The sequence below is a fragment of the Berghia stephanieae genome, chromosome 2 (assembly GCF_034508935.2).
Source record: "Berghia stephanieae isolate SIO BIC M18660-M18661 chromosome 2, UCSD_Bste_1.3, whole genome shotgun sequence".
NCBI classification, from domain to species: Eukaryota; Metazoa; Mollusca; class Gastropoda; order Nudibranchia; family Aeolidiidae; genus Berghia; species Berghia stephanieae.
In genome coordinates, this window is record NC_088361.1 from 23837844 (window position 1) to 23847969 (window position 10126).

The following is a 10126-nucleotide window of genomic DNA, read 5'->3' on the forward strand; positions in this document are numbered from 1 at the left end:
TGGGCCCTGGTGGTGGTAGTCGATGTTGTGGTGATAGTAGTTAGTAGTGCTAGTGGTGGTGGTAGCAGTGATGATGCTGTTAATTTTGTTGTTTTTGTGATGGTCGTGATTGAAATGATGATCCCTGATTGAAATGATGATGATGATGATGGTGGTGGTGGTGGTGGTAGTTACAAAGCTGATGCATTGGTGATGTTGATCGTGATAATAAGAATAATGTGGTGGGGACGATAACGACCATATTTTACTTGTAGTGGTGGTGTCAATGATCAAGAAGCTGAAGTGATAACATTGAAGGCAATGGTGACGCTATAGTGTACGCCTGTGATATTGGTATTTAAAATGATTGTTTTCTGGAGTGGTGGTGGCTGACATGATAGTTATGCTTTTGCTAGTGGTGGCAATAGTTGATATGACCATGGTAATGGTAGGTATAATGCTGGGGTAGAGATATTGATGGTGGTGCTGATACGTATGATATTGTGCAAATGATGGTGGTATCGATTCTGATGGTAATGAGGCTGTTGTAAAAGTGCTTGTGGTAGTGATTATTGTCTGTGATGATGATGGTTTTTAAATTGATGTGGATCGACGTGCACTTATTTTCAGGTCTGATAACCCATTTCCTTATGGGCTCATTGTTGTAATGGAAATCTAAAAAAAAAAGAGGCAAAATACTGTCCATTATACAACAATGTTAAACTAGGCTGAAAAGTGGGTTCGGATGTCAGACCTGCGTATTTCTACACGTCGATGGGGATGATTTGTTAACCTACAACGCAGCACAAATCCCTTTCGAAATGGTATTCTGCCATCCCACTATAATACAATAACTCGAATGCTTGGCAGGTCTGTATCACTGCGTACATAGACACAAGTTAGTATTAGTAATATCTATTGAGTTACCACATTGAGTGGTGATAAGCCAAATTACACATCTGGAATACAACATTTGCATACAAAGTTGTTTGAATACAGAATTGTTGAGAAAAATCGTGTATTTTTTATTGTAACCATTGTTTAAAATATATAAAGCTTATTATGTATATATTTCCGTGTTTTTATTTTTCAAATTTTAACTAAAGTTAGAAATATATTTTTGGCCAGTAATCTTAGCTTTATCAGACGTTAGAGACGTTTCTAATATTGATGTTGTTATCTATAGACCCCTACCCAGATCAAAATAACAATCCCAACACCCTGATAACATAACCCATTGTTCTGAGTTTAAGAACATAGGCAAATTATTGTTCTTAGGCCGAACTGGGCTTTTATGTTCTGTATCATCCTATTTCATCCAGTTTCAACCCGTAGACATTTCAAAGCCCAGCCGTTGACATTCTAACTTCTCGTCAGGGCAAAAGTGGATACCAAATACTTAATAGTATTAGATAACGAATGAAGTACTGAAAATATTGAGGACTTGGTATTAGTGTCCTTTATTAATCTTTAATATATTTGACATCGTAAATGTAGATTAGATTACATGCAACGTTGTGCTTTCGGCTTTGGAATTAATTTGCGTGTTGTAAAGCCGCTAAATTCCATACCGTCTATACCATTACCTCGTTCACTGCCACTAACTCATTGAATTCTCCGTGAATTAAATCTACAATTCTGTTATACAGCTCGTCTACTCAAGACGGTACAACTTATAACAAAATTTTCTGAAGTTAAAGGACATGTATCGACATTGTTCAAATAAATGAAAAATGTTGGCTAAATTCAAGCCAATATTGATGGCCCTCACTGAATTATCAAGATTATAATATTTTTAAAAAACTGCTTCTTAAGAGATACGTTGATGTTATTGGGCTGCTTATATTACTATGACTAATATAATATTTTTGACAATTTTAATACTAGTCATTTAAAACAAATAGTTATTGAGTGTTAAACCACTATCATAGATAGAAAACATGTAATAAAGGCACCCCCCCCCCCCAAACACACACATACACAACAACAACAAAAAAATTTTAAAGAGGAAGAAGAAAAAAAATTACCCCCCACCACCAAAAAAAGAAAGAAAAGAAAAAAAGAAAAGAATACCTGACGAATCTTCCTCTGTACCCAACCAACCCAAACTTTCGAGCAGGCATTTGAATAGGATACTTGCCAAAAGGAGAACACGATAATAGTTCCTAATAAGGAAACGATCACCATTCTGGAAAAAAAATCCCAGAAGAAAACCAAAAAACAAAACAAAAACAACCCCCCCCCCCCAAACAGAAAACAAACAAAAAACAACTCCCCCCACACACACACAAAACTAACACATACACGCACACACACACACACACACACACACCTACACACATGCACTCAACTGATTATTTGACTCACTAACAAAAAATTTAAGACGATACGGATATATCATGTAATTACGTAGAATCGAATCTATCTCAGTACAAACAGAAACGGAATAGTGTCCAGCTGTAGTGTGAAGTACGAATAGTGCAAGCAACACTATTTGTCCTTACGGACGGCAAAGGCGGTTGGTGCTATTCGACCTTAAGGACGAATAGGGCTACCCGTTAGTTTTAGTGGATATTGTGCAATATAAGTACAAGTACAAGATCTCGAGTAGAGAAGTCTATGACCAGGATTGGCTATTGGATCAATCGTTCCAAACCTTTGCTATCTCTTCTGTCCTTCCCTATCTTTTCATTCCATGTGGCTCTATGTCCTTGTTTTTAGAATGTCTTATCCAGGGTGTCCGACTCTAATCCTGTAACTGTGCTGAGGTGATTTGAGAAAAACGAAACAAACCAACAAAAAAATGTGTGGCTTCTATAAAATCGCGTGTAAAATTTTCATTGAGTTGGAGGTGTGGGTCCAGAAGGAAGAACCGATAACTCAATACTACCCCCAGACCCCAACCCTAAATAATACCTCGGCATTACATTTGACAGACAACTAAATGGGAGCCCAACCAAGTCATCAATCACATGATTTGTTGCTGTCCAACGATTGGACATTTCTTCAGAAATGTAAACACGCTGCTTTGTTTATGAAAGTTGTGAACATACCAAGTCTTAGACGACAAGAAGCAAACCAAAGGATGCATGCAAGAATTGACGAAGCCACAGCCAACATTCCCATAAAGTCAATAATAAAACAGGCACCTTCAACAACAAGAATCGAGAAGACCTTTCCACCTAACAAAAATGGCAGTGGCAGACCAGTGTGGAGGAAAACTGGAGAGAAATGTGGAACGGAGAAACACCAAGAGGAGGAAACATCTCATTAAGATCCAACCAAAAGAGTGCCCGCATTTAATAACGCCAGGAAATACTAGACTTCCTCAAATCGCCTCTAACTGAACATGGCAGAACTGCATCAAATATGTGCAGATAGAAACTTCGAAACAGTGATGTCAGGCAGCCCCAGAGACCAGCGATCACATCGTCCTCCACTGCCCAGTCACTAAACTTGAAGGTGGCTACGAAACCGTTCTTAGGGCGGAGGAAGACTTTAGAAGCTGGGTTGACGAAATAAATTTGGAGGTGTAGCCATACGCTACTACTACTACTACTACTACGTGTAAAATATGTTTGTAGTTTTAGATCGCATGCCGCTACTAAGTAACGGGAGTATTAGTATAGTTAGCTCATTGATCACAAGTGCAAGCTAGCTTTCCGCACATGGCATTTGCACGGTTTGATGATAAGGACACCGTCTGTTACTCTTAGATGCTTCCAGGAGTCTTGCTGAGGGAGCGAAGAGGTGGATACAAAACTAATCCCGGAGGAAAAAATAAAAGAAAGAAATTAACGAACGCTCAATAATATTCAGGTGAAGTGAATGGGTCAACCTGCTTTTACAGCAATCTAACAAAGGGGATACTACTCGTACAACAGGTGTTGCAGTTGTCTTTTATTAACCGGGTTGCTTTCCTTGCCTTATATCGCAAGACAATCTCGTGAAATTTAGCGCAAAGACAGAAAGGGCAGTTCTTTTCGGTTATTGCAAAAAGTGAGGCGCTTTTGTTTGCTAACAACGATTGTTGTAAAGAGAATGACCCATTATTTTTACTTGTTTTAACCTGTACACCCAGCAACAATTGGAAGCTGTGTCGATCAGATCTGACAGATGGTGATAGATCATCGTTTTGTCTACCTTGGACTGAGAGTGAGAGCAAGCAATTGGGTAACTACAGAAATTTGGAATAAATTCCGGCTTTAAGTGACCTTGTGCTCTTTTAAATCTTTATAAAAATCGCACTCTCTGTCAGCTGGAGGGTGATTCGTGGAAATAGAGAGAAAAAAAATATAAACAAAACAAAATTTCCATTTGAGTAAGTAGCTCTAACTTTCTTTTTGGTGGAGCCATCTGGGCCAGATGGTTCTGTATTGGCCCATCTAAGGCTCTTTTTGCTGACCTCTCTGTCACTGTCATACATATGTAATGTTCCCCTCAAGATTAAGTCCAGTTATGAGAGTGCTCTAAAAAGTAAAGAGACAATTTGATTTTGCCATCTCTCTCTCTCTCTCTCTCTCTCTCTCTCTCTCTCTCTCTCTCTCTCTTTCTCTCTCTCCTCTCTCTATCTCTATCTCGGTCTGGTCTGTTGCTGAGAGGGAGACAAAATAATGGACTGTGTCTTCCTTTTTTTTCTTTACAAGAGGTCCCTGGCCAACAGCAACAGTTAACATGCAGGGCGTAACATTTTGGGGACAGAGACAAAGCTGTTAACGGCCAGGTACTCATTTTACACATTAAGTACGGTGAGATAATGTGATTAAAGAGCCTTTTCCAAGGACTCAACTATGCGCCGAGAGAGGCTCGAACCAAGGACTTAGCCTACTAACCGAAAGAGAGTGTCATATCACAAGGCCATATATTGCCGCACACTGACTTGCAAACCTTTTCTAAATTGATGGTATTTTCATCCCGCGTTGAATCAATTTTCAAATGATTGTTAATTTAGAAAGTCTATTGAGGCATAATGATCGCTCATGACATCGAAATTGATAAATTGGCTTTTAACTGCAAAAGTTGCATGTACATAATGTAATTAGGAAAGAGAGCGGAGCGGGGCACTTGTATCAACAATGATGAGAAAAATAGGGTATGGAGAAGTGCCAGATGAAAGCAGAGAATAAAAAGTCAGGGGGTCAGTGCCAAACTCAGGATCCAATTGACACGACACCCTCCGCCTGGCCGAGAGAGAGAGAGAGAGAGAGAGAGAGAGAGAGAGAGAGAGAGAGAGAGAGAGAGAGAGAGAGAGAGAGAGAGAGAACAGCGAGTGGTCGCACAACCAGCACTGCCTCCGTGAGTTTTTATTCTCCATACCCTATTTTTCTCATCGGAAAGTACTTTGTGTTAGATTAGCGCCTATCCGAAGAATAGCAAGCAATCGTTATAATCCGTTTCACGTTATAGAAACCGGGATGAACCCCGGCTCCGTGGGCTTAATGGCCCTGGAGCATTAGGCTATTTTAGCGTTAAGTTAAATAGTAGATCGAGATATCATATCTTGGGCAACGTTTTGTAATTTCTCAGGGTTAAAGGACAATTTTCACTCTAGGCAGATCTTTGTCAAAATGTGTCCGAAAAGGACAATTGTCATTTGGTAATTTTCTTCCGCCATTGTCCTTGAGCGACATAACAACCCTGCTTAATTTATTTTAAAAAATGACACTTCATATCCTCCGTTTCAATGTTGCCGTTAAAACTACTGGGCTGTGTCGGGCACTGGTACAAAAAACTTATCTAATTGTAGCTGAGCCACATATGAGCCAAAACTGTTTCACATTTCGTGGTTTAGCTAAGATATCGATTTGTGTCATTTATTGGTGACTTGGAGTATAATATCAACCAACTCGAGAAGAAAATATAATAACCCAAACATTTTCAGTTGAGGCCAAAATTTCTCGACTTTTGCCAGATAAGGACAATCTCGCAACCCTGTCAATTGATAAATAAATAGGGGTTGGAGGTATAAGAAGGTGGAAAGGAGGGGGGGGGGGGGGTGGTAGGGACAATGAAGTTTCATTGTAGACGATACACACATATTAATAATAAATAATAATAATAATGCTGAAAACTTATATAGCGCTATAACTCCGAGACACCAGACTCTAAGCGCTTAAATTACAAATTACTTTGGCTGAAACATACTCATTCACACACACAAGCACACACACACACACACACACACACATACACACACACAACACAACACACAACACAAACCAAACCTATCTTGCTTCTCATACCATCTACTAAAATCGAAACAAATATGTTTTAAGCGAACGTTTAAAAATAGACAAAGATTCTTTTTCACGAATGCTCTGCGGTAAGGCGTTCCAAATAGAGGGTCCGAAATGAGAAAAGGATCTCATTCCAGCATTTTTCCGAATTCGAGGGACAACTAGTTTTGTGGAATCACTGGCCGAACGTAAGGGGCGGGGTTTTGAATATCTTTCAATTAGTTCTGAAAGGTAGGAAGGGGCAGTACCTTCAAGACAACGATACACTAAAACACAAGCTTTGAATTTAATTCTTTTCTCAACAGGCAGCCAATGCAGGTCATGAAGTAGAGGTCCGGCAGAGTCGCACCTACGCTTCATAAATACTAGTCTGGCAGCGCTGTTTTGGACAATCTGAAGACGTTTCAGATTGTATTGCGAAACGCCAAACAACAGAGCATTACAATAATCCAATTTCGATAGTACGAGGGACACAACCAGGTGCTTGGTCACATCCTCAGATATGAACCGTCTAATGGAAGCAATCTTTTTTAGTTGGAAAAAGAGAGATCTAACCAAATTATTAACCTGATGCTCCATCGACAGTCCAGAGTCTAAGAATGTGCCAAGGTTTTTCACTTTGTCAACAATTTGAATAGAGGCATCCCCCAACTTCAAATCTGTTTCACTTTTCCACTTCCTGTTCCCACATACAGCACCTCCGTCTTATCATCATTCAGTTTCAGTCTGTTCTCATTCATCCATTTCTTAACACTTTGGATACAATTTTTACTATTGGCTGATACTTCTTGTAAATTTCTCATATTGGAAACGCAGTACAATTGCGTATCATCAGCGTATTGATGGTAAGACAGACCAAAACTTCTGATGATTTTAGACAGAGGGCCAACGTACAAAACAAAAAGAACGGGTCCAAGTACTGAACCCTGGGGAACCCCACAATCAAGAAAGATTTCCTCCGATCTATATTCATCCACCGTAATAATCTGTTTACGATTAAACAAATATGACCTAAACCAATCAAGCGCTGCACCAGACACACCATAAGTAATTTCAAGACGTTTGAGAAGAAGATTGTGATCAATAGTATCAAAAGCAGACGATAGGTCAAGCAAATTCAGCAAAGAACATGAACCATTGTCTATAACAGAGAGGAGATCATTAACAACCCTAACAAGTGCGGTTTCCGTCGAATGATGTTGCCTATAAGCAGACTGAAATTTTTCTTCAAGACAATTATTTTTAAGATGAGACAGTAATTGTTTCAAAACAAGCTTTTCTAAGATCTTAGAGAGAAAAGGAAGATTAGAGACAGGGCGATAGTTTTTTAAGTTCTCTTTATCGAGATCAGGTTTTTTCAAAAGGGGTTTGACATGAGCAACTTTGTAAATGTCTGGTACAGCACCTGACTGCAACGAATTATTAACAATACATGTAAATGGTGTTAAAATTACATCAATGCATTTTTTTTAAATGGCAGTATTTAAGGGGTCTAAATCACAACTTTTAGTTGGAGACGACATAATGCAATCACGTAAGTCAGCTTCAGTAATCTTTGAAAAATATGTTAACGAATCACCATGAAACTTGTCAAATGTTGTAGGGATCGATTCAGACGAGAGTTCCTTCCTGATGGTATCCGTTTTTTCTTTAAAATATTGACCAAAGCGAGTTGGTAGATATGCACGATCGATTAAAGATGGGAGAGCTGGTTGCGTCTGTTGTCCCAGCAGTTCCTTGGTCAAGGCAAAGAATTGTCTCGAACGTCCCACGTTTTTGAGGCTTTCTTCATAGAATTTCTTTTTGGCCCTGAAATTGACGGCTTTTGCATCATTTCTAGCCGCGATGTATCGCTTCTTATTGACAGCATCTCTGGACTTGAGCCATTTTCTTTCTGCCCGCCTCCTGGCTAATCCATTCAATTTTATTTCGGTATTATACCAGGGTGCTTGACGTCTCACTTTTACTGCTCTAGTTGTTAAGGGAGCATGCTTGTCCACCGTACCAACAATTGACTCGTGGAGACCATTCGCATCATGTTTATTTTTAACGTTATGGTCAAGGTCTTGTTTAAAAATGTTCATGTTTATATTCTTCAAATTACGAGATGTTATCATCTTTTTTACTTCGTGCTTCATTGGAAATAAAACGCAAAACACAATTAAATGATGGTCAGAGATTAATTTATCAATATTTGAGACAGGTGAAGAGAGAGAATGTTCAATGTCTGTAATGACATGATCTATTGTGTGGCCATGGTTGTTTGTAGGACCGCTTACAAGTTGAATATAGTTGTTTGTGTCAATAATCTCCCGAAATACTTTCGATTCATTTTTGTTTCCGAAATAATCAATGTTAAAATCACCCATAAAAATATTATGCTTTTTGTTAATGGATTGCATAGACATAAATTCTCCGAACTCAGATAAAAAATCAATTGTTGATATTTTGTTTTGTTGGCTTGGTGGTGGGCGGTAGACACAGTGAAACGACTTTTTAAAATTATTTTCATGAATGGCAAATCCAGCGTATTCAAAACTTCTAAAATTATCATGGTGAAATGATATCTTGTCAAAGAGTGACAAGTTGTAAATAATTGCAATACCACCTCCTTTCCTCCCTATGCGTGGAAATGATTTAATACAAAAGCCTTCGGGTGTAATTGCTTTCATAATTGGATCATCATATGAATGATTAAGCCATGTTTCCAAGATGACAAAAATATTAATTTTATGATCTTCAATAATGTCGATTATGTCTTGAGTTTTATTACGACACGATCTAACATTTAGTAATCCAATTTTTAAACTGGTATGATCACTACGTGCAGGTTGTTGTTGTTGTTGTTGTTGCTCAAGACGGTGCTGTTGCTGCGAGTTGTTGTCATGGTGGTCGTTAATTTCATACTGACTGTCACGGACAGTGTTGACATTTGACAAGGAACGGTGAGGATTACTCATTGAAGTGATTAGATTGGATGGGGGACGAGTGTTGATAAATTGAAGCGAGGATCGAGGTCGTAGGGGGAGCGGGCGTGGGGTTGGCCGATGACCAATGACGGTGGTTATAGGGCGTTGTTTTCGTCTACCCCCTCTGAGTCTGTTCACAAAATTAGTATTATAAATAGATCGATGTACACGGTAGTTGTTAAAAGTTGTAAAATATAGCACAGTGAATAAAGTTTCCAATATGGCTGTAAACAAATAGCAGTTTAAAACTATGTTCGACTTTGGAAAATCCATACTTAAATAACAGCCCCCCCCCCCCCCCACACCCACCCCCCGCTCCACGTTAAGTAACCTCAGTGCCTTCCTCCTTCCCCTATCTGCCACACTGTTCCATACCGCTCATCGCTCAAACAATCCTCGTCGAGATGCTTGCAACCAACATCACAGGGAACCGTTTCCCTGACCTGTGTCAAAAAGACTGTGTCGGAGGCCGACAAAGAGACGCCTACAGCCGAGACGTCATCTACGCTTCCGCTCCTTTCCCTTCACAGAAACTTCGTCAATTGGAACCTCGAAATTGAAACTTGGCATATCGGGACCGAATTGACCATCTATTAGGTATGTATACAAAAGTGATCATAAAAACTAGAGAAATATAGGGTATGAAGTTCCAGATGAAAACAGAGAATAAAAATATAGCGGTGTCAGAGCCAACCTGGGATCCAACTGACAGGGCTGAGAGAGAGAGAGAGAGAGAGAGAGAGAGAGAGAGAGAGAGAGAGAGAGAGAGAGAGAGAGAGATTTTTATTTTAAAATGTGTTTTTTGTTGGTTTACTTGTATGTTGTTGTATTTCCTTTTGATTATTTATTTTATAAAGCGCAATATCCACTAAACGTGTACAAAGCGTTTTACAAGGGGTTCCTTGCCAACAGCAACACTTAACATGTAGGACGGGACATGAC